This window comes from Marmota marmota, unplaced genomic scaffold (assembly GCF_001458135.2).
Source record: "Marmota marmota marmota unplaced genomic scaffold, marMar, whole genome shotgun sequence".
Taxonomy (NCBI): Eukaryota; Metazoa; Chordata; class Mammalia; order Rodentia; family Sciuridae; genus Marmota; species Marmota marmota.
Window position 1 is genome coordinate 636,620 of NW_026000005.1, and position 26,927 is coordinate 663,546.

Here is a 26,927-nt window from a genome sequence, read left to right on the forward strand (position 1 = left end):
GCCCTCTCCAGTTGATTAGATTTCCCCTACTAAATATGCCAACAGCACCTGTAATTCCTAGCATTCTTTATAACTATGATTGAATATTTATATAATGACTGGTTTGTGCCTGGTTCTCCCACTAGCCTGTAAACTCCCCGAGAGTAGGGATCATGCCTATCTGGCTCACCATTCTCTCCCCATTGCTTTTCATAACAAATATTTGCCAACTGAATGTATAATGAATAGGGATGGACAGAAGCCGTGGCATATGTTAAGTGTATTTGTTCTTATGTTTGAAGAGGGGGCATCTGATGTTCTAGAAACTTACATACTTCCTACTCCATAATGAAGCTGTATTGTGAAGGCCTTATTTAGATCTTGCTAACTGTTAGGCTCTTGCATCCTCTCTCCCTCTTCATTCTAGAAGTGGACCATATTGGTCCGGGTTCTGTTAGAGAAACAGAGCCAGGAGAAGATAAAAGATTTAATGTAGGAATCCACTTTTGAGATTGAGGGGACCAGCAGGCTGTCAGGAAGAGCAGGCTGGGGTTCCTATAATCCCAGCTGTCTACAGGTGGAGTTTCTTCTTTAGAGGAGTCTACACTTAAGATCTCTACAGGTCTACACTTAAGATCTCTCAGCTGATTGACTCAGGCCCACCCAGATTACATAGAATAATGTCTTTTACTTCAAGTCGTCTGATCATAGACTTAAATCATCTTTACAGAATCTCTCCACAGCAACACAGGTTAGTGTTTGATTGAATAACAACTAGAGACTATATCTTGTAGCCAAGTTGGTACAAAAAGACACTTCTTTGTTAGTGCAGTAAACATTTACTGAGCCCAGAGCAATGGAGATGCAAGATGAGGCAGAACACTACCCTATATTTCAAAGCTTTGCCGTATATTTAGGTACAAATCATGAATGACTTCTCTGTATTGTCTTAAAATTCCCAAAGAGAATTGAGAAAGCAGAATTCTTTGGCCTTGAACATAGCTCTCAGTAGGTGAAATCATATTCTCTGAATCTGCTTTTTTTAAAAGGCAATTGTGACACAGACTTGTCTAAGTGATTGAGGTGAGCATCTTTAATGGTAGATGACCAGTGGCATCTGTGTCTCCTGATGTTATGCATTGAGAGGATCATGGCATCACTGTGGGGGGTTCTTCCTACAGACATACATGGTATAAGTATGGCCATGAAGAAATGAGAGGGACCCAAATTGAAGGTGGCCAGTCATCTGAGATAATAAGTTTTGCCAATTGTCAAGAATGAGCAAGCCAGGAAGAGACTGATGAATTGTTCTAGACTGAAGAAGATGAGTAACATTTGATGACTAAATGACTTGAATGATCCTGGACTCCATCCTGAGGTCCCGGATTAGAGCCATTGTTTGGACAGGCTGAATGGCATTTGTGTATTGGGTAGTATCTATCAATATTCAGGAACTAATTGAGATGGTCAGATGGCTGTTATTCAAGAGAGTATCCTTGTTTTGAGAAATAAACTTTGGGATATACTTATGTAGGAGTGAAGGGACATCATGTCCACAGTATACTCTCAAGTGTTTCAGAAATAAATGCTGAAGACTGTGCAAGTGAGTATCTGGCTGAAGGGGAAAGAGAAGTAGGAGTTTTTTGTACTATTCATGCAGCTTTTCATGAGCTTGAAATTATTTTTAAGTGGATTTTTTTTTTTAAGTCTATGAAGCTTGAGGAAGGACCAGGAAACTGTTTTGAATTGAAGGAGATGGAGAGATATGGCTGTTAAGTACAATGAGTGGTCCTGGGTTGAATCCTTTTCCTATAAAGGAAGTCGTTGGGATAGTTGATAAAGCTTCAGGAGGGGTTTTGGATGAAGGTAGATATGGATGTTCTTTGTTCTGTTCCATTTATCCGTAAGTTTGAAATTGTTTAAAAAAATTTTTTTTAAGTAAAAGTTTTCTTGTGAAGTCCAAACTTTAATTTTCCTTTTTGTTTGACCAGAATAGGGTAGAATTTGTTCCCCTTGAAAAAAAAAGCCAACCAGGCTATGCTTTTATAAAGAAGGTTTGAAGGATGTTAAAGATTTCACTAATGAGTAGGAAATGCCTAAATGATCCATCTATAGATAGGTCAGTGTCTTGATTCTTTGTCTTTTTTTAAAAAATATTTTTTAAATTGTAGGTGGACACAATATCCTTATTTATTTATGTTTATGTGGTGCTGAAGTTTGAACCCAGTGCCTCAAGCACACAAGGCAGATGCTCTACCACTGAGCTACAACCCCAGCCCTGATTCTTTGTCTTTGAATGTCAATTCTGGGTAACAATATCTTCATGTCCGATCTTGTTGGATGAGTCCTTCTTAGGATAAAATGACACAAATATGTAAACATCATTTTTCAAAAGGAGAGAATGCTATAAAAATGTAAGCTATTCTTGACAAAATGCTGTGCAGGGACAGGTGGTATTATTTCCGGTACTATTAATTCTATTAATAGTAGTACTCTGACTGGTAAGGGAAATGATCTTCCCTCGAATCTCACTCTGCCTTCTTATTTCTCCACTGCCTCCTTACCCCTGGTATCTCTCTCTTTTCCCATGTTTCTTCTTTTTCTGAATTTTCTTTCCTTTTTGTGTTTTATCCCCCTCCTCTTATGAGACCTTAATCTCCCCTTCTGACACCAAATTCTTCGCTCATGTCTTTCTGTTCTCTCTGTCTTTGCAGTTATTTTCCTACTCAGCATCTTTGACACACTTTTTGTTGCAGCCTTGAGTCTGGATATAATGCTACTACTCCAATTTGCTTTTATTCACAGGAAAAGCCAATCTGGATGAGATTGTCAGAATTAGAATCAACAATAGACAATTTGTAACAAATAAAGTTTTATTAATAGCTACCTTTTGCCAAATGCTTGCTGTTGGCCAAGAGTTATGCTGGATGCATTATTTATAGTAACATTTGATCCTGGCAACAGCATTTTGGAATGTGTGATTTTATCCCCATTTTTCAGAATAGGAAGTGGAAAGCTAAGAAGTTGAACAACTTACCCAAAATAAGATAGGGAAATCCCAAATCTGGTTCAAAATCCCAAGGCAGATTTCTAAACTCTTGATGCCTCAGTCCTACCTCACAGCCCAAGGGTATGAATTCCATAGCAGTTGGGTTCTAGAGAAAGAATATCTTCAGGACTTAATGTAATTTAGGTGAATATCAACAAATCAGGGATAAGGAGTCTTGTATTATTGTCCTAGTTTGGTGGGGGATGTCTGTTGTGGGGAGGTGCTGAATTATATGTCAACCTAGGAATGGTGGATGCTTGGTAAGTAATTATTTACAATCAGTGCATGTTGCTGCTGAAAGTGCTGAAAGTCTTTGACTCAGACCTCCTTTCTGGCAAGTTTTTCCTGCTGGAGTGTAGCAGGAACTAATAATGTGCTGTTGAATTCAAGATCCATTTCATATTCTGAGATTCCAGTGATAAACATTCTATGTCAGGAGCAATTAGTGACATTGTGGCGTATTGTATTCAATACACTGCACTGTGGACAGTGAATTCCATCAGGATGGATAGGTTTAAATAACTGTGCCCACCATACTCTCACTGCCACATGAATGACACTATTTGAATGTAACTAATTCCAGATATCCTCCCAAGCAGTACTCTGGAGATTTCAGGAGCACAAGAAAATGGTTAATTCTGAGTTGTAAGTTTTTGAGTGCCTGGGAAATAGACTGGAGAGACCGACAGGATGAGGTCATGCTTCCTGGCCTGTGAGCTGTCATGAGGATGCCTCAGTTCCTACTAACTCTAGTATAATAGCTGTTATGTCTGGTTGCAGCCTGAGACATACACATAATGGAATGCTGGGATATGCACACTGGTTGGGCTGAGGTTTAAGAACCCAAGTTCTGTTGTGCTAATTGGCCACCTTAGATTAATTGGAAGTGTATCTTCATCTTTTTTTTTAATAACAAAACTTCTAGTTGGAATTTGTAACCTTTGTTTATATATCTCTTAGGTATATATTCTTATTCAATTTTATAGAGAAAAACGCAAAACATAAAACATATATTTCTTTGGGAAGTGCAGTTTAATACAGAAGCATCGACAGGTGAGTTGTAAACACAGCTGTACTGTGTCACTTGTGGTTCTGCTTATGTTGCTGACATTGGGATTATGGCCTAAAGGGGGATTTTCCTTTGGGTTTTGGATTTGGGATGTGGCTGAGACACTGCACGGGAAAATGCACTAACAGGATGTTGCTGGAGTGTGGCTAAGCAGTAAAAGCATCTGAAAAAAATTGCCCTCGTGGGAGAACTGGACGATGTCCATTAAGTCAGGGTCTGCCCCAGAACACTAGCTTTCTGATGGGCTTAGTTCAGAGGTAATTGACTTCAGCCCACAGACACTATTCAAGGACTCCCTTTGGTAAATATCTCCTTTGTTTCCCCCTTCATTCGGGGGCTTGGATATTTCAAGTAGACTATTCATGTAGAATATAAATTCTATTCATCTCAAAACAGTCTCTGGAAATCCCATTATGTGCAGTTTGAAGGTGACTTCTTACCCAATACAGAGATAGAGGAGGGTGGGGAGGAAATGGGGAGGAAATGCAAACCCAAATTAACAGAGACTTTATGTTGGTGTGGGCATAGGATATTATCAACTAATTTCGTGTAGGGTACAACATCACTAGGAGACACCTAATAAGCATGTAATACTACTTGAAGGAATGTGTTGTAAAGTGATTATATAGCCCTTTAGTAGGGAATTGTGTCATTATTGAGTGAAACTGAAGGAAAGCACTCTGCAAGGGTAGATGAAGCCATGAGCGTGACTTACTGGAAATAGAAGTTAAATTCTAAGAGTAATTATTTAGTCCTAAACCTTTGTTGGCTGTGTGTGTGTCCTAAGTTTCTCACCATTCTTTCCCAAGTAATAAGCATATAAATATCTTTAGAGTGAGTTCAGCTGATGTTAAGTTTGAGGATAAAAGTCCTATTCATCAGCCAAATACCATCTATTCTTACAGAGATACGGATTAGAATTTGCAAAGATGTAGCTGTATTTAGTGAGTGAGACTTGGAATAACTGAACCCTTCAAACAGCCCTGAATTTTAGGGGGAATAGGGACAGTTTCCTCCAGTGATATGTGAAATAGCAAGTTTTAGATATGTTTGCCTGGCCAAACAGATACAAAATAGCTTTGCTTTCCTGAGCTCAAATTCGTACTGTCAAGTGTCTCCTCCCAGGCACAGCATGTAAATTGTCCTCCTGGGGCAAGCCAACAGGGAGTGTTGTGTTTGAAAGTGTGCAGGCTCTTCAGATCCTACACTCTCCCCTTGTTGCCAGCATCTCCCTCTTTTTCTATATTGTGCACTGGGAATGAAGAGAAAGGAGGAAAGCCATCTGCTCCAGTCACCTTTATGGAGGCTGCTACCAGTGATGTTTGCAGCATGTTCTCATCCGCCCCAGTAAGTTCTGACTGTGTGGTTGTGCCAGGGAACAACCCTGGGATACAGCTTTCCTAGCCACTGGCCTGGCTTGCAGGAATTGATGCTGATGATGTCATTTTAATCCCCTGTCCATCCATCTACTTAAAATGCATAGATGTTCTCAAATCTTCTATAGTCTAATTCATGGAGACTCCAGTATTACAGAGAGATGTCATAATCCTAGCCTAGATCAAAAGTTTACTGGAAAAAACAAAACAAAACAATCTTGGTATGCATGAAAATTTATTATAATTTCTTTTAACATTTAAAAAGTAAATATTATATTTGTTCATAGCAAAAAAATAAATAAATAAACGATCCTCCCACAAGAAATAAAAATCACCTATAATCCCATTATTACAACTAGAAGGCATTTGGTGTCAGATTTTCACCGCTAGAATTTATATTCCTATTAGTCATTTATTATGTTTATATTTATTTTACAGATATGGAGTCATGCTGCACATGATGTTTTATAAACCCTCCCTTCCACAGGGTTTCCATGTTGATAAATACATGTTTACCATCCATTTAGAATGGCTGCAGAGGTTTGCTGGACATAAGTTGTATCCTGGCTTTTTGTTATAATAGGCAATGCTGTGATAAACAAGTTTGATCTTTGTATATATGATTTTATGCTTACTTGATTATATGCTACATATATAGTGTGTACTGTGTGTGTGTGTGTATTCACGTGCATGTGTGGTCTGTGTGGTACTGGGGATAAAACCCCGGGGTGTGCACTACCACTGAGCTCCATCCCCGGCTCTTTTTATTTTAAATTTTTTTGAGACAGGGCCTCACTTAGTTGCCCAGACTGGCCTTGAACTTGCAATCTTCCTGCCTCAGCCTCCCAAGTAGCCGGATGATTACATCTGTTTGCCACTGTGCCTGATTTAAGATAATTTCTTCAAGTAGTCTATGTGTTGAAAACTTGCAAGACTTATTACTAGTCTGCAGTCCCAAAAGCTTATTATTCTGATTCTTTATCAACCTATTGTGTGAGAAGTGGTTTCGTAATGTTTTAAGTTACATTTTTTTTTTCATACTAATCATTTACCTTATCACATTGGACCTTTGAATTTTGTGGTAAATTGGCTACTTCATTTCTCTTTTAATTTTTTCTATGGAGATATTCTTGTTTCAAAGCCTATTGTTTTGTGAGAGAACTTGGTGTATTAGAAACATGGATTTCTGCCTTGTTGATGGTGTTTTCCCCACTGGATTCGAATTTTGATTGAGACTTAGTCAAATGTAACATTAGTTTAGTGGGTATGGGCGTTTTCTTCAATATTGGGTCTTGCTGTTTGAGAATAATATTTTAAGCACTTCTGATCTAAGGGAAATTATAAAAAATAAAAGGCTCCATTGTGACTTTTCGAAGACCCCCTTCAGTGTATTGCTTTGCCTGAGGGTAGAACTGTTCCTAAATCTTTTGAAAAAACTTAAGTGGCTAATGTGTTTTTACCAGCTAAGTGGTTGGATTCCATGTGGTTGGTTTTTAAAGTGTTCTTTGTAATGATTTTAGCATGCTCACCTATTGTTATTCATTCTCAAATCTTATATCTTTGGCTTTTTGAAATGGTCCTGGGTTGTGGGGTCCTTGTAGCCTTGGGAATCTGACAGTTTTATGATTATGCAAATGTTATTGAGCTCATCTTGATGGATGTTCTCACAGTCCCTGGCTGACTGCACTGCACTTTGCCTTTAACTGTCACAGGGTTGGCTAGTATGACCTTCACATCAGTCTGTGGAAAACACACTTGCCAGGCATCCTAGGACAATTTGGAGCGGTTGCCTGGGCAACCTGGCTTGCTTCTGTCACATGCCCCAAGGATAACCCAAGTCCCAGGGGAAACACCACATGTGAAAGGAGGAACTCTGCCCTCAGTGTGGCAATGGAAGTACATTTGTGGATTTTAGGATACTTTGCTAATGTTAGTGGGGTGTGAGGTTATGCCATAATCTGACAGTGAATGAAGGGAAAGGGGAGAATAAAGGAAAGGGAATCAAGAGAAAAGAAATAGAAGAGATGCGAATGTGGGGAGAAGGTTGCATTGAAGCAAATGATAGAAATCAAAATAACAAATAAGAACAAATTGTTTTTGCAGAACAAAACACCAGGCCACAAAATGAGCAGGAGAGCACTGAGAAGACAGACCAGAGAGTGATGCTTAGAAAAAAAAAATCCCTTTGCCACCAATTCTCAGAGGAGGGAAGAAGAACAAGGGAGATTTCTGAAAAGTAGGCAATAAAAATATTGTTCTCACTGGAAACGATTTGTATGTGTAATGTGTTTAATTAACTCTGATGCGAAGAACTAACATTGTTTTCTTCCTGTAGTCTCCACTCTAGCTTGAGTGAATCATGAATGATTTTTCCGGAGTCAGAATGACATCATTCAGAATCATAGAACATATTTTATTTGTTACTTTCATGAATCAGAACTGTTACAAATGTGAAACTAGTATAAAATTGGTTGGGTGTGCATGTGTGTTTAAACACATCTGCAGATGTACCAGGATGGTTATTATGGCGGGTGGTCATGTTTCCACTGCTCTAATAGGCTAATAGACATTATTTAGCCTTAGATGGAAGTCTCTCTATGGATAGCAGTGAGTTGACTTTTCTCTGCCCTCGGGATCCTCAGTTACATGCTTGTTATATAAAAATTTAAAAAAATAAAAATTAAAAAATAGAAGCCTATGACTCACTCTTGCAATACTCAGAACTGCCCCAAAGACCCAAGACTGTCCTTTTGCAGATCTCAAACTGAGTACAGGATACAAATTTTATTGTAATTGAAACTTGTACATCTAGTCCTCGATAGAGCGTGCTGTCATCAGACAGTGATGAAATTGTCCAGATTTCAGGTCCTTAAGATTGCTCAGATAATTTCTAGAGATTGGCTTTTGTAGTGTTAGAAAATCTGGTTTCAGTCAGAGTCCTCTTAGGTAAGGGATGGCATATCCTAAAGGTAACCGGAGGAGCATTTAGTGAGTAAGGGCAAAGTTCAGGGAACTCCCCAGTGATGACAAATTACTCTGAAGTCAGCAACAGAGAGCCAGAAGGAGCAAAGGAGGAAGCTGTGTTCCTGGGACCCATTAAGAGCTCAGACCATGGAGCAATGAGTGTGGATACAGCTATAGCTGGAGGGCCAGAGTAAAGAGATGGAGTATGGCAAATACCTCAACCCTTCTGCCCTTCACTCTCTTGCTGGTCCCTTCAGAAAGTCAAAATTAGCTGGAAGTTAGAGGGCCAAAGATGCTGGGTGATGAATCCTATTGAGGTCAGCTTCCTGGAACACAGAGAAGGGCAGAGAAGGCTAGACAATGGATGTGGGGTGGGGAGGGGAAAATGATGAACAACCTGCACAGCTGATATACTTCTGTTCTGTAAGGATCTCCTTGCCCTTTGGATGCATAAGCATTTGGAAAAGAAGTTATTTATAAAGGAATATTTTTATAGCAGCTGAGCAGCAGAACAGGGATACTGATCAGTCTTCTGATTTTCCCAGTTGATTGCTCCCTTGCTTATACTCTACTGAATCTAGTTATGTATTCTACACTTACTGTTACTTATTTATATTTTCATGTGCTCTCCAAATGCCTGGTCCTTTAGATTATGAATTTCCTTTCCTTTTGTTTTGGTTTCTCTAACACTTAGTCTGGTGCCTGGCATATAGAAACTAATGATGGAATAATGGTTTTCTACCCTCTCTCAGGAAAAATTTGTCTTCTATAGTATTCTGTTTCACTATAAAACAATTTATTCTTTCTAGTGCTGGGTCCTCTACCTTATTGTGTTTCAGTGAAAAATAGGGAGGAATCATGAATCTGAATTTCCTATCAGCTACAGCTCTGGCACTCTTAGAGGCCATAATAGAGATACATCTGCTGTCCTTATTAGCCATAAAACAACATGTCACTTGATCATCTCCTCTGTGCTAGCATGTTTACTGGTTCTTATACTAAGTATGGGGTCAATGCTATAGAACATGTATGGGGAGCTGTCTACAACTGGATAGGGATCAAGTGTGGTGGTGCTGATCAAATGCACCAGGTTCTTTAGAAAAGTCACAGAGATGAAATATGGATGCATGTAATACCTAAGGAGGCTTACAGGTGCTACAAAATATGTCACTTAACATGTGCCAGTCAGAACCTGAGTCACCAAGATCAGCTTCTGACCACTTTCCTTTAAAGCAGAAATGGTTGTATGTGCTGCACTGCATGGGAGACAGAAATTAGGTTTAAATGTTCAAAGGACAAGTATGTCTGTCCCAACCCTACCCCACAGAGATATTAGCTTTTAACACCGGAATATGATTACCTCCCTAGAATATATGTTAAAAAGGAACGGACTTATGCTTTTGTGCTATTTCATAGTCTACTTTCCCCCCAACTGTATAGCACAAATACCTGACATCTCAATAAATATAGACCTGCATTGCTGGCAGACTGTATAGCATGCTGTGATTTAACAAATTCTGATTGTGGGATAGTTCAGCAGCTTCCACTCTCTGTTTTATAATTAGCACCATCTATGTACATTCCACCCACAGCAGTACATGAGTAGCCCTTTCCCCCACCCTCACCACCTCCAGCATCCTTTTTATTTTTTTCCCAGCATTCTTTTTAGTCTCTGCAAATCTAATAAGCAAATTTATAAATTTAAATGAATGTGATTAATCCTTGTTCAAATTTCCATGTCTTTGACATCCGTCTTAGGGGTTCTTAAATTGCTCCTATGCCATAGGAACTTGATACAGATGTCTTGCTGCTCCAAAATCCTTTTACTGAGTAAAACAGTATCTTTTCTCACTTTGCTTTCCTCTATTTAAATTTTGTCTTACATTTTTTTCTTAAATATTTACCATATTTTGGTGCTCACTTATTCTAAAACCTAGTCTAAGATGACCTGATATTACATCCAGATACATATGTTCAGAATTACTATAGCATTAGTTTATCAGATTTTTGAATAAGTACCTTAACTTCAACAAAATAAGCAAGTCTGGAAATCACTAATCCAAGAGGCAAAGGGCACCATGGCTAAGGAGAGAAAGTCTGTACTCAAAGTGCTTGGATTTTGAATTCTAGCACCGGTTCTATTAGCTGTATGATATTGCACAGGTTATTGAAACCTCTGAACCTCAGTTTCCTCATATGTAAAATGGGATGATAATGCCTACGTTATAAGGTAGTTGTGATGGCTAAATCAAAATTTTAGTGCTACATTAGTCACAGTTCTGTAAATAATTATTAGACACTTTAGATTAGTTCATTAAAAGGAAGAAACTGATTTACCTTGCTCCTTTGTCTTGGGTTTAAATAACATTTCATTCTGCATCTTGTCTCCACTGTTGTGAAATCACATAGTATGCTTTGCTTTATTACCAGAACACTGAAGTTTCCCCTCAGCTCAGTACTTCATTCTGTATTAAAGCTCCCATTTGGTCATTCAAAAGCAATACCAGCACTATCTCTCCTAGTCTGTGTAGTGGACAGGGGACTTGTCCCTGGACCTCAGGTGATCTCATGGAAGTACTCGTAATTGCCACCTCTGAGATACACTTGAGAGTGACCCAGAACACCTGTTTCTCATTTTTAACTGTCAACTTACAATAACGTTGGATATCAAATAGTTACACAAAGATGTTTCCTAATGGCCTGAATCGAAACAATCTATCATGTACTGCCTAGAATGTGTGTATTTTCATAATATCAAGAACTTTAAATTAGGGGCTAGGGCTGTAACTTAGTAGTAGAGCACTTGCCTCGCATGTGTGAGGCACTGAGTTTGATTCTCAGCACCACATAAAAATAAATAAATGAATAAATAAACAAACAAATAAATAAATAAATTGTGTCCATCTACAATTAAAAAAAAGAGTACTGTAAATTACTATTTTCCACTTTATACAATCCTTCTAGCACTTTCAATCCAGAAACATGGAAACATGTTCAATATTCTGAGTGTATAACTGGGAAGAGGAGCTTCTTTAATCTTTGGGAAAGTTTTTTTTTAAGATCGAAAAATAATTTTTTAAATTTTGGAATTGGCTTCAGAAACAAAATACTCAGTAAAAGTAAACTCAGAACTCAGATAACTGCCAATTTCAGATGAAGAATTTCTAATTCCTTAAAATGGTCTCACTCTCTTATAACTGTGGCCTTGTTCGTGGGTTTCCTTCTATGGCCTTACTTTATCATGGCTGCTTCCTTTGACTTTGTTGAGGCTTCTCAACAGGCTGAGCATAGAATTCCTTTACTTCCAGTGGTTCTGTTTTCATTGTTAATTCACCCATAGTTACTGAAATTACTGTGGATTTCATTACTTAGGTATTAAAATGTTTAGTGTCAGATTAAAACACCTTGCTGGAAGCCATTGTCTTTGATTTCACTTGCATTTTCAGAGCTTTAAAGGGATCCCTCATTTTCCAGAAATCGAGGCAGAGCCTGAGCTTTGGCATCAGGAAAGATCAGGCCATGGATAAGCTATTTAATGTCCTTATTGTTCACATCTTTAATAGCAATACCTCCCACCTTGTGGTTTGTTGTAAGTGTTGCACTGATCCACTTAGGAAATGAGCTTAGCACAATATCTGGCACATGGTAATTCTTTCATAAGTACTAGCAATTATCATTAGTCTTATTATTCACAGTAGGCACAATTCTAGAGACACTGAAAATACTCCTGCCAGCACACTTTATGAATCGAGACAGTAATAGTCCTCTAGTGGCAGTTTATTTTTTTTCCTTTTCTCAAAAAAGTTGAGTGATTTATTTTATTCAGCTTTTTAAATAATACTAATCATACAGTCTTAAAAATGTAATGTTCACTTAGTATTATGTTAATAGGAGAAAAATAGAAGTATTTTCATAACAGTTCTTAAAGTTCATTACTATATATGTCTGAAGTCATATCATTTATTCAATTTCTATGACACATATTATAATAATACTTGGAAAAGTGAACTAATAATGATAATGACAGCAACACGTTTTGCATTAGCATCTGAATTAGTATGGAGTTGGAGAGAATGTCCAATTCAGGTAGTGGTTTTAAGGATTTCACAGGTTGTGAATTGTCATCCTTCGTTATGCTTCAACTCTTTAGAATAAAATATATTTCACATTGTAGTATAATCAGACAACTTGTTACCAATATATATGTTGCGGTGGGGGGTAAGGCAGAGAGGGAAAGAGAGATTTAAAAAAAAAGACAATATGTGTGTTTTGAAATAATTATAGATTTGCAGGAAGTCACCCCCAAATACACAGGAAGTTCCTATGTACCTTCCACACAGTTTGCCCCAAGGGTAACATCATAATTATAGTATGATTCAGAACCATACATTATAGTATGATATCAGGACCGGGATATGGATGTTGGTAGAATCCACAGAGCTGTTCAGATATGAAAATACTTTCATTCTCTTCATGGCATCTTTTTTCATAGAGGAAAAGTTTTTTTTTTATCATTAAGAAAAACTTAAAAATTAAAGAAAAAAGTTTTTCTTATCAACTCTTCCTTTTATGGTCTAGGGTAATGTTTCTCAAAGGTTGGTTCACTAAGTACCTGCTTTTGGGATCAAATGTAGTGTTTAGTTACAAAACCCATTTGCTTGGGCCCCATACTAAGCATTTTGAATAAGACTCTGGACATTGTATGGAAGTCTGTCTCAGAAGTTCCCTAAAAGCTGAGAAATACTCATTCAGAGAGATTGGCCCTGGGTCATTTTTCTTCTTGTTCTACCTTGAATGTGAATCATCCCATTCATTTTTGCAACTTATATCATTAGGCATGTACAGATTGCTTCTAAATCTATACACTCAATCATTCTGATGAGCTCTGGAATAATTATTTTGCAGGATACTCTCCTGCTATTCACAGGACATCTTTAATACATGGATTATTGGTTAGATTCTTTTCTATACCCCTATGAATAGTGAATAATAGAATAAGAACCATCTTAATTAATGTTTGTATATTACCTGTCAGAGAGGCCAGAAATTTACCTCCATGCTTGAAGTTACTTAATTACAGAATACTTTGGGGTTATTTATAAGTAATCTTGGGCTTATTTATTTATACGAATAAGTAATCTTTGGTTTACTTATTTATTTGGGGGTCTTAGTTTTATCTCTTCTTCTTTACATTGGACCAGATAATTTGATACACTCTCTAATTGGAGAAAAATACATATCATTTGATGAATATTAGTACTGCTTTTGCTTCCAACCTAAATTTTAGATGGTTTAGTTCCTCTTTTAGAAATTTTATTTTTATTTTTTTAGTTGTAGTCGGAAACAATACTCTTATTTCACTTATTTATTTTTATGTGGTGCTGAGGATCGAACCCAGGGTCTTGCACATGCGAGGCGAGTGCTCTACCACCGCTGAACCACAACCCTAGCCCTAGAAATTTTAAAATATTTTTTTTCCTTAGCATGAAGAACTAACCTTTCAGTACATTAATGAAAAAAATGACTTTCAAAGCTGGACATTTTATTTGATGTTGGAATGCAATCAAACCATTTATTAATGTTTCAACTTCATAACATTTGTTTTCACAAGTTAGGCTATTTTTTAAAACATATTTTTCTAGTTGTCTATAGACATTTATTTTATTTATTTATATGCAGTGCTGAGAATTGAACCCAGTTCCTTATATGCCAGGCAAGTGTGCTACCGCTGAGTTCCAGCCCCAGTTCCTAAGGTATTTTTTTTTCAAGTTCTCATTTTGTGTGTTCTTCTGAGTCATTGATTCTATTCAATCCACATTTCTGGCTGCTACAGTCCCTTAGAAATGAATCTTTCCTTTTAAGATGATAGAGCCTGCTGTAGCAGGTCTTGGGCTAAAAGGTATCAGATAAAATGATGATGAAATAGATCTGGGTTTTTTTTAAGTTTTAATCTCAGAAAAATTATAAATTTAATGAATAATGCTTAATGAAGTTTATGTCTTTAATCACTTAGAATTCAGATGGCAAGAAAGGACAGTTTTTTTGAATGTTTCTTTGAATGTCAAGTTGGATTTTACCATTTCCACAGTGCACCGGTCACAGAAGAACAATAGCTGTGAATATCATTCATGTGATCATGAATATTATGTGCTACTCTCTCATGGTATCTTTTTGCATGTGTAACCCTTTCTGGAAGATTTGGTGTCAGAGGTTTGAGTTCTACATGAGCCTGGTAACAGAAGGCTTGTTCACCCAGACACTAACCTTAGGTGATGATGTGACCAGTGTGTGCTATGGGAGATACAAGGGGATCCAGGCGTACTGTGATTGACTTACCTAAACAGAGACATTGACATCTCCAAAGACTGATGCTGGCAGGAATGTATCGAATATGGTACAATCCAGGATGATTGCGATGCATGGATGTCAGAATTTGTCTATAGCCTTTTACAATCATGTCTTGGATATCATTATAATTTGGAACAATTTGTTTCAAATTTGACACCCCAGAGTTACCATCTTTTGTCGTGGCTTTCTATCCCTCTTTCCTCCTCTCAGTCTTCCTTTCACCCATGCTGCTCTTTTCCTGACCATGGCCCCAGCCTCCTGCTGGTCTTCTCATTTCTGATTTCATGGCCTTAGCTTGGACAGGTAGACTGTTCAGTTTTCTTATCTTTTGTTCTCTCCTGACTGATTAGCCCAATACTGACCTCAAGAAAACCCTAAGGTCATTCTGTGACCTGTACACCCTGAATAAATTACCTTTATGCCAAAGATATTTAGATATTTTCCCCCTGCTGGGCCTTCACCTGTACATATTAATTCCTTCATATCCCTATAATTGATTCCACCTCCTTAGGGGCTATATCAAGTATTTTCCTCTCTGAAGATACTAATTCCACCTCTGTGTCTCTGTAGAATTCATGCTGCTTGCTTTTCAAATAAGATTAAGACTATTAGATTATGAATTCCTTCAATTTTCTGATTTTTGATCTCTGATCCATCTCCCAAAATTGAAAAGCTCTTCTTTTCTAGGGCTCACCCACGTACTTCTGCCCTTAATCATATACCTTCCCACTCTTATGAGATGCCAATTTATCACTTATTTCCTTCCTTTCTTATAACTTAAATTTGGTAGTTTCTCCGCTCACAAAATGCTCAGATCTCTCTGCTCCTTTAGAATGGAGCTTCTCAGCACTCTCAACATTTTGAAGTGAAGGATTCTTTGCTGTGGGGGTTGTACTGGGTGTTACTGATATTTAACAGCAACCTTGGCCTCTGTGCACCAAATGTGAATGGCACCCTGGAGATGGCTAAATGGATCTTTCCTTTTAAGATGATAGAGATATTGAACATTTTTTTCATATATTTGTTGATTGATTGTATTTATTCATACAATCAATCAAACCCCCTTTATGTATGATATATCAAAGTGCATAAATGCATTCTACTGTTATGTATAACTAATTAAAACAAATACAAAATTAAAAAGAAAAAGTCTCTGGACATTGCCAAATGTCCCTCAAGGGATGGAGTCACCCCTGTTTGAGAACCACTGCTTTAGGAAGTCTTCATGCAAACAAGGGGTTACATCCATCGCCATCCTTTCATTTTCACCATCACCAGGTTTCCCTGTGAACCCCTCCAGCTCCAATCTCCATGGCTCATCATCCAGCCAATTCTGACTCAGGCTTCTGATATTTCCCATGCTTGAAAAATGCTCTGAGAGGACTGAAGTGACCTGGTAGCCAAATCCAGCGGGCAGCCTTTTCTCGGTTCCTTAATTTTCATCAGCTTATAACTGAGTGGTCTTAGTTGTGGTATCCATTTTATATATTCTTCTGGGTCACCTCCTGTCTCCCTGTGTCCTTTAGATCTGCTTCCTCCTCCATTTTCCAGGCTTGTTCTTTCCCTCTGTGTAGGCCTGGGCTATTGTCCTTTTTCATGTTTCTCATTCCTTCGCCCATCATTTATGGTCCCCCCTCTGTGGATAATTCCTAAGGATAGATTCCATGCCAGCTGAAGTCCAGGCTTGCATGTCTTTTGTCTTTTGGAGGTGTCCACTGGATCATCGACATAGCACATTGAACTCAATGTGTATCAACATATTCAAAGTCAAACTCATCGCCTCCCCTGCTTCATCAACTGCTATTAACGGGACTACGGTTCTTATGTACAGTGGTTCTCTAAACACTTTTTTGGTTGCACAGCACATCAATAAAACATTTTTGAGCATGTGATAGCTAAAATATAATATTTATTAATACATTTTATATATGTATAGTAGCATCCTTATAAAACATGAAACAGAAATTTTATAAATATGAAGAAAGATGAAATTAATATTTAAAAATTTAATAATAGGGCTGGGGATGTGGCTCAAGTGGTAGCGCGCTTGCCTGGTATGTGTGCGGCCCAGGTTCGATCCTCAGCACCACATACAAACAAAGATGTTTTGTCTGCTGATAACTAAAAAATAAATATTAAAAAATTCTCTCTCTCTCTCTCTCTTTCTAAAAAAAAAAATTGATAGTAAAACCCTTTTACTTGAAGCTGTTACTAGTAATTTCATGTGCTTTATTTTAAAAATTCGATATTTAATACTTTATTACACATAAATCTAAGTACAGTTTATTTTGATTCTTGATTTTAATGTCTTAGGTGAGGAAGATATTCTAGATTCACATAGAAGAAGTATATTGTTGGCTATGCTTAGAAAATCATGATGCTTGAGTAGAATGGTGTTTGCTAGTGGTAGAGAATGGGAGGATGAGAGGGTGGGGAGTTTTGTTAAATGGACACAAGAGTTTCAGTTTGGGAAGATGATGGATGATAGTGATGGTTTCATAGTGTGAGATGATTAATATTGATATTACTGCTCTATGCATTTAATACCAGTTGTGATGGTGAATTTTATGTGTGTTTTACTATAATTAAAAGTAGTATTAAAAAGAAGTACTTGAGAACCATTCACATAATAATCAGTTGATAAATGTTAATTGCCATTATTATTTCTGTACTATCATTACTAATTTTCCCCATAGTTCCGCTCACACTTCTTAGTGTCTTAATTTTGGCTCAACAGTTGATCAGTCACTGTGTTTCCCTATACATAGTAGGTACTCAGAAAATAATTACTGGATAAATGTTTTGATGACAACAATGGATCACAAACATTTTTTCAAACATTCTTTAGAGATTTAATTCTGTGAAAATGGACATGACTTATGATTAAATATACAGTTCATTTTAATTTGATACCTTAGGTGGGCTAATAACACTTCGCATACATTCATATGCCAGGTAAAAATTTATAAGTAAGGTCATAAAGCATATATAACACAAATATACTTTTTGCTTTACAAATTATATTTCTGAATGTAATGGCTATTTAAAATTTTTTACTTTGTGACTTTTAAAAATTTTTCTCCATTTTTAAAAAATTTTAACTTGTTATATATGACAACAGAATGCATTACAATTCATATTACACATACGGAGCACAATTTTTCATATCTCTAGTTGTACACAAAGTAGAGTCACACCATTTTTGTCTTCATACATGTACTTGAGGTAATGATGTCCATCTCATTTCACCACCCTTCCTACCCCCATACCCCATCTCTTCCCCTCCTCCCCTTTGCCCTATCTAGAGTTCATCTAATCCTCCCATGCCCCACCAACCCCATTATGAATCAGCATCCTTAAATCAGAGAAAACATTCGGCATTTGTTTTTTTGGGATTAGCTAACTTCACTTAGCATTATATTCTCCAACTCCATCCATTTACCTGCAAATGCCGTGATTTTATTCTCTTTTAATGCTGAATAATATTCCATGTATACCACATTTTTAATCCATTCATCTACTGAAGGGCATCTAGGTTGGTTCCACAGTTTAGCTATTGTGAATTATGCTGCCATAAACACTTATATGGCTGTGTCCCTGTAGTATGCTGTTTTTAAGTCCTTTGGGTATATACAAAGGAGTGGGATAGCTGGGTCCAGTGGTAGTTCCATTCCCAGTTTTCCAAGTGTTCTCCATACTGCTTTCTGTATTGGCTGCACCAATTTGCAGTCCTACCAGCAATGTATGAGTGTGCCTTTTTCCCCACATCCTTGACAACACTTATAATTGTTTGTATTCTTAATAGCTGCCATTCTGACTGGAGTGAGATGAAATCTTAGAGTAGTTTTGATTTGCATTTCTCTAATTGCTAGACATGTTGAACATTTTTTCATATATTTGTTGGTTGATTGTATATCATCATCTGAGAAGTGTCTGTTCAGTTCCTTGTCCCATTTATTAATTGGGTTATTTAGGTTTTTTGGTGTTAAGATTTTTGAGTTCTTTATATATCCTAGAGATTAGTGTTGTATCTGATATGCATGTGGCAAATATTTGTTCCCAAATTGTAGGCTCTGTATTTACCTCACTGATTGTTTCTTTTGCTGAGAAGAAGTTTTTAGTTTGAATACATCCCATTTATTGATTCTTTTTTTTTTTTTTGATCCTGAGCACCACATAAAAATAAATAATATAAAAGTATTGCGTCCATATACAACCAAAATTTTTTTTTTAAATCCCTAATCAGAATGGCTTTAGACTTACTAACACCAACCCAAGAAGCAAGAAGATAAAGGGAAAATGTCCTAAAAATTCTTTGGAAATCATTTCCAACCTAGAATTCCAACTGTCAATCAAATAAGAGACTGGAATAAAGAAATTTTCAGAAATACAGATAAAAATTATCTTCTGTATATCCTTTTTTTTTTTTTTGTGAAACTGCTAGAAAATGTATGCCACCAAAACGAGGAGTAAACAATAAAAAGACACAGAAGACAGGAAGTAAGAGATCCAAGAGAGAGAGGCAAAGGTTGTGTTTGCTCTGAAGAGAGAAACTGTGCTTCAAACATAGCAGGTGACCAGTACAAAATGAACCACATCAGAAATCCAGTGGAAAGAATTTACCCCAAGAAGATGAAATTGACAAAATATGTCACATACCCGAATATTCCAATTGGTGTTTTAAATGTGGGAATTTGGAGCTGTAAATATATATGAATATAAAACAACTAAGCAAAACATAAAACAAAAAATTATTTGTTCTAAGAAAAACAAAATGTTGAGGTTGGGGCTGTGGCTCAGTGATAGAGTGCTTGCCCCACACGTGCAAGGCCCTGGGTTCAATCCTCAGAATCCACATAAAGATAAATAAATAAATAAATAAAATTATATACATAAAATGTTGTAAAAGAAAAGGAAGGAATCACAGCTTTCTCGCTCTATGGCTAAAATAATGTGAACAGAGTTTATTTTTCCAAAGTCATTTTCTAATTATATCAGGAAGATGGGGGGGGGGCGGTGAAGAGTGTTTTTGAGAGAGAGGAAAGGAAGAAAAAAGACCCAAATTCCTATTTTCCTTTGTAGAAAATTAACATGTGCCTAAAACTGAAAATTCATGAAGTAGCAATTAAGTATATTATTTAGAGATGAGTTTTAATTGGCTGCCTCTGAGGAAGGGGAATGGGTAAGAGGACAAGGGTGAAGAACTGCTATTATTTATTTATTTATTTTTGGAATGAAACTTGCCGGGCTATTTGAATACTTTACATTATGTGGAAGTATAACAAAAATGTTTAATAAAGCACAGCAAGGTGCCAGTTTTCATTCCCTTCTGTGTTCTTTCTTTTTTTTGTTTATTTTTTTTTTATTTTTTATTTTTTAATTTATTGATTCTTGATTTTAATTCTTGCAATAGGGAGTCTTATTAAGGAAGTTGGGGCCTAATCCCACATGATGGAGATTTGGGCCTACTTTTTATTCTAATAGGCGAAGTGTCTCTGGTTTAATTCCTAGGTCCTTGATCCACTTTGAGTTGAGTTTTGTGCATGGTGAGAGATAGGGACTTAATTTAATTTTGTTGCATATGGATTTCCAATTTCCCCAGCACCATTTGTTGAAGAGACTATTTTTTCTCCAATGTACGTTTCTGGCATCTTTGTCTAATATAAGATAACTGTAATTATATGGGTTTGTCTCTGTGTCCTCTATTCTGTACCATTGGTCTACAAGTCTATTTTGGTGCCAATACTATGCTGTTTTTATTACTATTGTTCTATAGTATAGTTTAAGGTCTGGTATTGTGATGCCTCCTGCTTCATTCTTCTTGCTAAGGATTGCTTTACCTATTCTGTGTCTCTTATTTATCCAGGTGAATTTCATGACTGCTTTTCTATTTCTATGAGGAATGTCATTGGAACTTTGATTGGAATTGCATTAAATCTGAATAGTTCTCTTGGTAGTATGGTCATTTTGACAATATTAATTCTGCCTATCCAAAAGCAAGATAAATCTTTCCATCTTCTAAGGTCTTCTTTAATTTCTTTCTTAAGCGTTTTGTGGTTCTCGTTGTAGAGGCCTTTCACCTCTTTTGTTGATTCCCAAGTTTTTTTTTTTTTTTTTTTGAGGCTATTGTAAATGGTGTAGTTTTCCTTGCTTCCCTTTCAAAGGATTTGTCACTGATATACAGATAGTTGTTGATAGACCTTTATTTTATTTATTTATATGTGGTGCTATGAATTGAACCCAGTGCCTCACACATGCCAGGCAAGTGCGCTACCGCTGAGCCCCAGCCCCAGCCCTACTTTGTGACTTTTTAAAAAAATATTTTTATTTATTTTTATGTGGTGCTGAGGATTGAACCCAGTGCCTCACACGTGCAAGACAAGCGTTCTACCACTGAGCTATAGCCCCAGCCCCCACTTTGTGACTTTTTAAAAGATATTTTCAAAGTTGTTCCAAGGTTAAGTGATTGCCTGAAACAAGAGTGGCTTTAAGATAATTTTAAAGTGTATCTTGTGAAAGCATGCTTGAGAAACTATTTTCAGGTGAGTCAGAGGTGGAAAATATGTACTCAGAAAAAGATAAGGGGACACTTGGTATCAATGCCTCACAGCTAAAATCCTGCCTTTTGCTTGCACACCTGACAAATATTATTTCTCTCCTCTGATCTCATTTAACAAAGTGCTTTTTCTTTTTTCACTAGTTACCAGTAACCTTTTTAAGTACTTGTCTAGCTCAGCAGCGTGTTTTCCAGCAAAATGTAATCACAATTCTTAATCTCTCTTGGCCTCACTGTCTCTTCCTTGTTTCCCCCTTTCCTGTGAATCAGCAGATGTGGATGACGTCACTTTTTTATTTGGCAGTCTCCCTGGTGTTAAATGTCACCCTGTCAGAAGTCAAGCCTGATGAGCCTACTTCCAGTTTTTACTCTTATTTAAATTGTGGAAGTTTTTAGTGAACAAATGATTTTTGAATCATGCCAATTTGGCTTAAAAAAACAACACCCAAATCAACCCAGAACTCATATTTGGAGTCTTTTACTATCTGCCACTGAATTGATGGTTGAGACAATTATTTCATACCATCTCATGGTGATTTTCAAATTAATAGTATGTGGCTAAAATATGTAGCATATTGATGCTTTAAGTCTTTATTAAAGAAATGGTATGTAAGTTCAATTAACCATCTAAGTACTGTCTTTTCAAATGTTTTACTTCTTAAAAAAATTTGTTCTAATTAGTTATCCATGACAGCAGAATGCATTGTATACAAATGGAGCACAACTTTTCATTTCTCTGGTTGTACACGATGGAGAGTCACACCATATGTGCTGTCATACATGTATCTAGGGTAATGATGTCCATCTCATTCCGCCATCTTTCCTGCCTCCAGGACCCCTCCTCTTTCCACATTCTCCTTTGCCCAAAGTTCTAAGGACTATCTTAACATTTAGAAAAATACATTTAAGTTTTTTTTTTTTTTAATAAGACAGCTATGAAATAACCAGCACAATCTATCCACATAAAACCTTAGAAAATTGGACTGGAGCTTAGCTCAGTGACAGAACATGTGCTTAGTGTGTTCAATCCCTAGCACCAAATGAAAACAAAAAAAAAAAATCTTAGAAAATATATTTGTATTTTCTTATATAAAATTTATTTATAAAATATATTAAAATTGTATTCACAATATATTTTAACTTTTGCATATTTATAAGATACATAAAATGTATAATATATACAAAATTTATAAGATCTGTAATCTTACATAGTTGGTTTATAACAGACATCTTTACTTTCTCAGACTATCTTTTGCTAATATTGAGAAGTAGCCCTGCCCATTGTTCTTGGAGAGGACCTGTGTTCCCATCTTGTTGTCCTGCATGGAAATGTGTCCAGAGGTGAGTGAGCGAGTGGAAACAACTCCATAGAGGAAGGCAGGCAGTCTTAAGCCACCATAATAGGTTTTGAGAGTGGAATGGCACATGTGTCGTGTTTCTGTTGCACTCAATTCTGCCACTTCCTTGACATTTCCATCTGGTGGTCTCAAAAGCATCTTCCACTTTTTAACTTTTGTTCAAAATCAATCTTTTGATACCCTACTTCTCACCTACACTTGTGCATCCTACTGTTCCTATCTTTGTATGAGGCTCTTTCATTCAATCTGATGCTTCACCTAGAAACCCCAGGATCATCTTTAGGCCTCAGTTCGCTCCTGCACTCCCCCACCCACGTAGAAGGGTCCTCTCCATTCATCTCCAGAATACATCAATATATTTCAAAATCACTCTTCTCCTCCCATCTATATCGCCTTAGTGCTCCCATTTCTTGTTCTCTCTATTCATTCTTTTCAAAACAAAAATATGATCCTGTTTCTGCTCTGGTAGAAGTTGTTCACCACCTTCCACTGCATTTACAAAAAACAAAAAACAAAACAAAAAAAACTGAGATCCTCCAAATACTGTCTCTTAAATCTACCACCTTGTTCCATGCCCTCTTCTTCTTTACACACTGCCCAAACTCCACATTCTTTGCCCTTTAGCATTAGCTGTTTTATAAAATTGTTTTATGATACATTGGTCTTAGCTTTTAAATGCTACTTCCTGTGAGAAGCCTCCTACTCCCATATATTTAAACCAGGTCCCTCTCATTTCATTTTCATAGTACCTTGAACTTTTCCCTCTGACATTTAATATTGTAATCATAGGAATAGCTATTTATTATCTTAATCTGTCTTTCCCATTAGACTGTAAGATCATGGACAAGCCTATTTGGTTATATACCATATCCTCAGTTCCAAGCGCTGTCTAGCACATATTATTGGCTCAATATATTTATTTGCATGAATGAATAAGTGAAAGCCTTTTTACAAAAAGAGAATAAAATCATTTCATTCATAATATTTTCCCTTGATTGTGGTTCTTAAACATAATAGGTGGCTTTCTTGACTAGAAGCTATTGAATTGTTAGAGCTCCTAATGTGTGTTTTTTGCTTTTCAGAGGGAGAATACCGCTTATGCTTATTTCATGGTTCCTGACACTTGGTTAACAATTTAATTTTAAGTCTCTACTGAGACTTGCCTCAGATGGAAAAAAGAACTTATCTAGGTTTCTTAAAATGTATGAGCTTCTCTGTACTGTGTAGAATAACTAAAATGATTTGCTGCTTTGGAAGTGAAAAAAACCATTTTCTCCACATGTGTTATTTTCCCTCCAACAATGGGCCAAGTTATAGATGCTATATTATCTCTGTAATGAAAAGATTATGATTGAGGGGTGGGTGTGGCTGCAGCAGCCATGTTAAGATATGCGTTTCTAGCAGTTGCTGCATTTCAGGGACAACTGGGATGCAAATGTGAAGGGACTGGATGGATTTGACTTGCAGCAGCTTCTTGCGTGATGATTTGACAGAGCTCTGATGTGTCTTTCAATGCCTAGGGGGGTTTCCACCCTTTGAGAGCAGTTCCCCTGATCAGACAGGAGGGGCTGGTTGGTTTTCTGTGGGTGCCTTTTTCTAGACCAAATGGTTGAGTACTCTTAGAACATGATTTCTTCCTGGTTTCTTCTTAATTAAAAACAACAAATTATTGACTCTAACACATGGCATCCTTTTCATAGTGGCATTTCTGCTAATTTGAAACTGCTGTTACAAAGTGTATGTAGTTGAACTCTGTTGCTAAGTGCAGGCTGGGAAACTACCCCAGGGGTCAGCCTTCTGTTTTCTTGTGTACTGGTGTGGACATAGAATCAGCTCAGCAATATACACTCTATGAAGAGGAGACTGGTGCTTATTCCCAGTCAGTGTGTGTTTAAAATCTCAGGGCTTAATACTGGGTTAGACCCTGTACAGAGCACACTGCAGATTGAACAAACGCTGTTGAGAGAAACGAGTGCTGTCTAAGTGAAATAATGAATACCAGTCTGATAACCGATGCATGGCTGTTCTGTCTTCAGAGCACATCCACATATCCTGTGTCATTTGATCCTCACCACATCCCTGTGAGATAGGTGGGGGAGGAAGAGGACTGTGTTGTTACACTTCATTCACTGATGGGAAAACTGAGCTTCACGAGTTATGACATCTGCAAAGGTGTAAGTGGCAAAACTGGTAGGTGGCAAAACTGGTATGCAAATCTATGTCTCAGCCTCTAGGCTCCCAACCCTTCATTCAGAGCACATCTGTAGCCCATGTACCATTAGGATGGTGACCTAATAGCATCCTACCCATAGCCTCTACTCTCATAGGAAAAGACCCAGAAAGCTGATTGGATGGTCTCCATCCAGACCCTGGCCGGTGTCTCTCCCGCTCCATCAGTTTTATCTTATTCTTAACTTTCCTGTGGTCTTGACCTTACCACTAGCTCTCACCTGTCCCTCCACTCCCACATTTGTCCTTAGTAAACTTCACCTTCATATCACCATTCTCTGTCTCCTTCCTTTACTATGAGAGCATTCACTGTTTCTCCTCTGTGAATGCCATTCACCCCTCAACCTGAAACTGCTAATCCTCAAGATCACTGGTGGTGTCTGCACCCCCTTTATTTGTCCTCAAATTCTCCTCCATGCAATCTGTGTATCTGCATTCCACCGCCATTTCCTGAGTTTCTCTTCCTACAGCTATTTTAGGCACTTTCTCTTATGATAGAAGTACCCTTCCTCTACTCCTACCCCCAAATGCTGAGGCTACCAGAATTGTCCCATGGCCCAGCATGAGAACTGACTTACCCATGGGCCATCTCCTCTTGTCCAGTAGCTGCCTCTTTTATCTAAAAGGATACAACTCCCAAGATCTCCAGTTCCTACTTTCTCCTGAGGTTACAATCTCTCTGTATTATTATCATACCATGGCCAAAAAGGAAGCTGAAATTTTCTTCTTCTATTACTGGAGCCATTCTCCAGTTTCCTAAAGTAAAAGCCTTGGTGCCTTGATTTGGGGTCATCTGGAAACCTTGATGCTTTTATCTTAGAGTTATTTATGGTGGCCTCCTCATTAGCCTCCCTTTAAGTTGTGCCCCATTCCAGAAAGTCTTCCATTCCACTTCTCCAGTTACCTTTCTCTTCATTTAGTTTGATGATATCACTCTCCTGATTAAAGTCTCTGGCTCCCTCCTTGTCTTCCTTGTAGGGAGAGCCACTTCCTCTTGCAGGCACTGGCAGCTGTGCCCTGCACGCCATAGACACTCAAATAATATTCATTGGATGAATCTGGTTGCAGCCTCACTGGTTAACTGCACCTGCTTGTGACCTGCCCCCTTCACATCATCAAACTTGGGCACTTTTCCTGGTTCATGAGCTCTTGTTTCTACCAGCAGGGAAGATGCAGCTTCTTTTTAATTTTTTTTTAAGTTGTGGATAGACAAAATGCCTCTATTTTATTTTTTTATGTGGTGCTGAGGATCGAACCCAGAGCCTCACATGTGCTAAGCAAGTGCTCCACTGCTGAGCTACAGCCCCAGCCAGAGATACAGCTTCTTTAATAGGTGGTAGGTGTTGGTGGTAGATGATGAGAGTCTCGTCTCTCTTTCCCTGGTGCTGTATCCTCAGGGTCTCCTTCCTCTCTCACCAACACAGCACATCAGTCCTTCTCTCTTCTTCTCTACTAGACGCCACACTTCTCTGAACCCTCCCCTCTCTCTCACCTTCAAACCTTTCTATGCTTATAGCCGGGGCTGAGAACTGTGAGATATCAGACTTGAGTTAGAAATGTTAGCACTTGGTGAAGAACTTTCTCTCTTTATTTTGTCTTTGCGTCATCAAAGCCCTTTCCATGTCCCCTTACCAGTTTTTGCCACTCTTCCTACCCTCAGTAGTAGCTCTATGGGGAGTTAGTGTCTGTTTCTTCACTTACAGGTAATTTGAAGTTTGTGGTATTTTCTGTTCCTAATAATGCCGAGTGGATTGGGAATATGATATTTACTCTCATTGGTTTTGTGGTTTTTGGGAAAAAATGTGTCTAGGATTTTTGGATCCTTGAGGCCACCATTGTGCTCTAAGTGTGAAAGCTCTGGTGAGGAACATTATATTCTCCCTATGTGTAGATGAGAAAAATAAGACTCAGAAAGGCTAAATAATTTGGCCAAGGTTGCACAGATAATATGTACCAGGATATAAGGAGACATTGCTCTCTTCTATGTGTATAGATAGAG

The 26,927-nt window shown here is 37.6% G+C and overlaps 1 protein-coding gene across 18 annotated transcripts in view; it reads left to right on the forward strand.

Annotated features, from left to right (window-relative positions):
* Osbpl6 (oxysterol binding protein like 6) overlaps positions 1-26,927 on the forward strand; it is a 193,966-nt gene that overhangs the window by 31,755 nt on the left and 135,284 nt on the right. For 11 of the 18 annotated variants that reach the window (XM_048808014.1, XM_048808020.1, XM_048808029.1 and 8 more), the window contains 2 exons: positions 7,577-7,709; positions 22,586-22,682. The exons of 3 other annotated variants lie outside the window; for them this stretch is intronic. The gene's annotated coding sequence lies outside the window, so the exon portion shown is untranslated. Of the gene's footprint in view, positions 1-3,988; positions 4,082-5,997; positions 6,014-7,576; positions 7,710-22,585; positions 22,683-26,927 lie in introns of those variants that run through there. 4 more of the 18 variants (XM_048808013.1, XM_048808015.1, XM_048808016.1 and 1 more) reach the window with 4 other exon arrangements.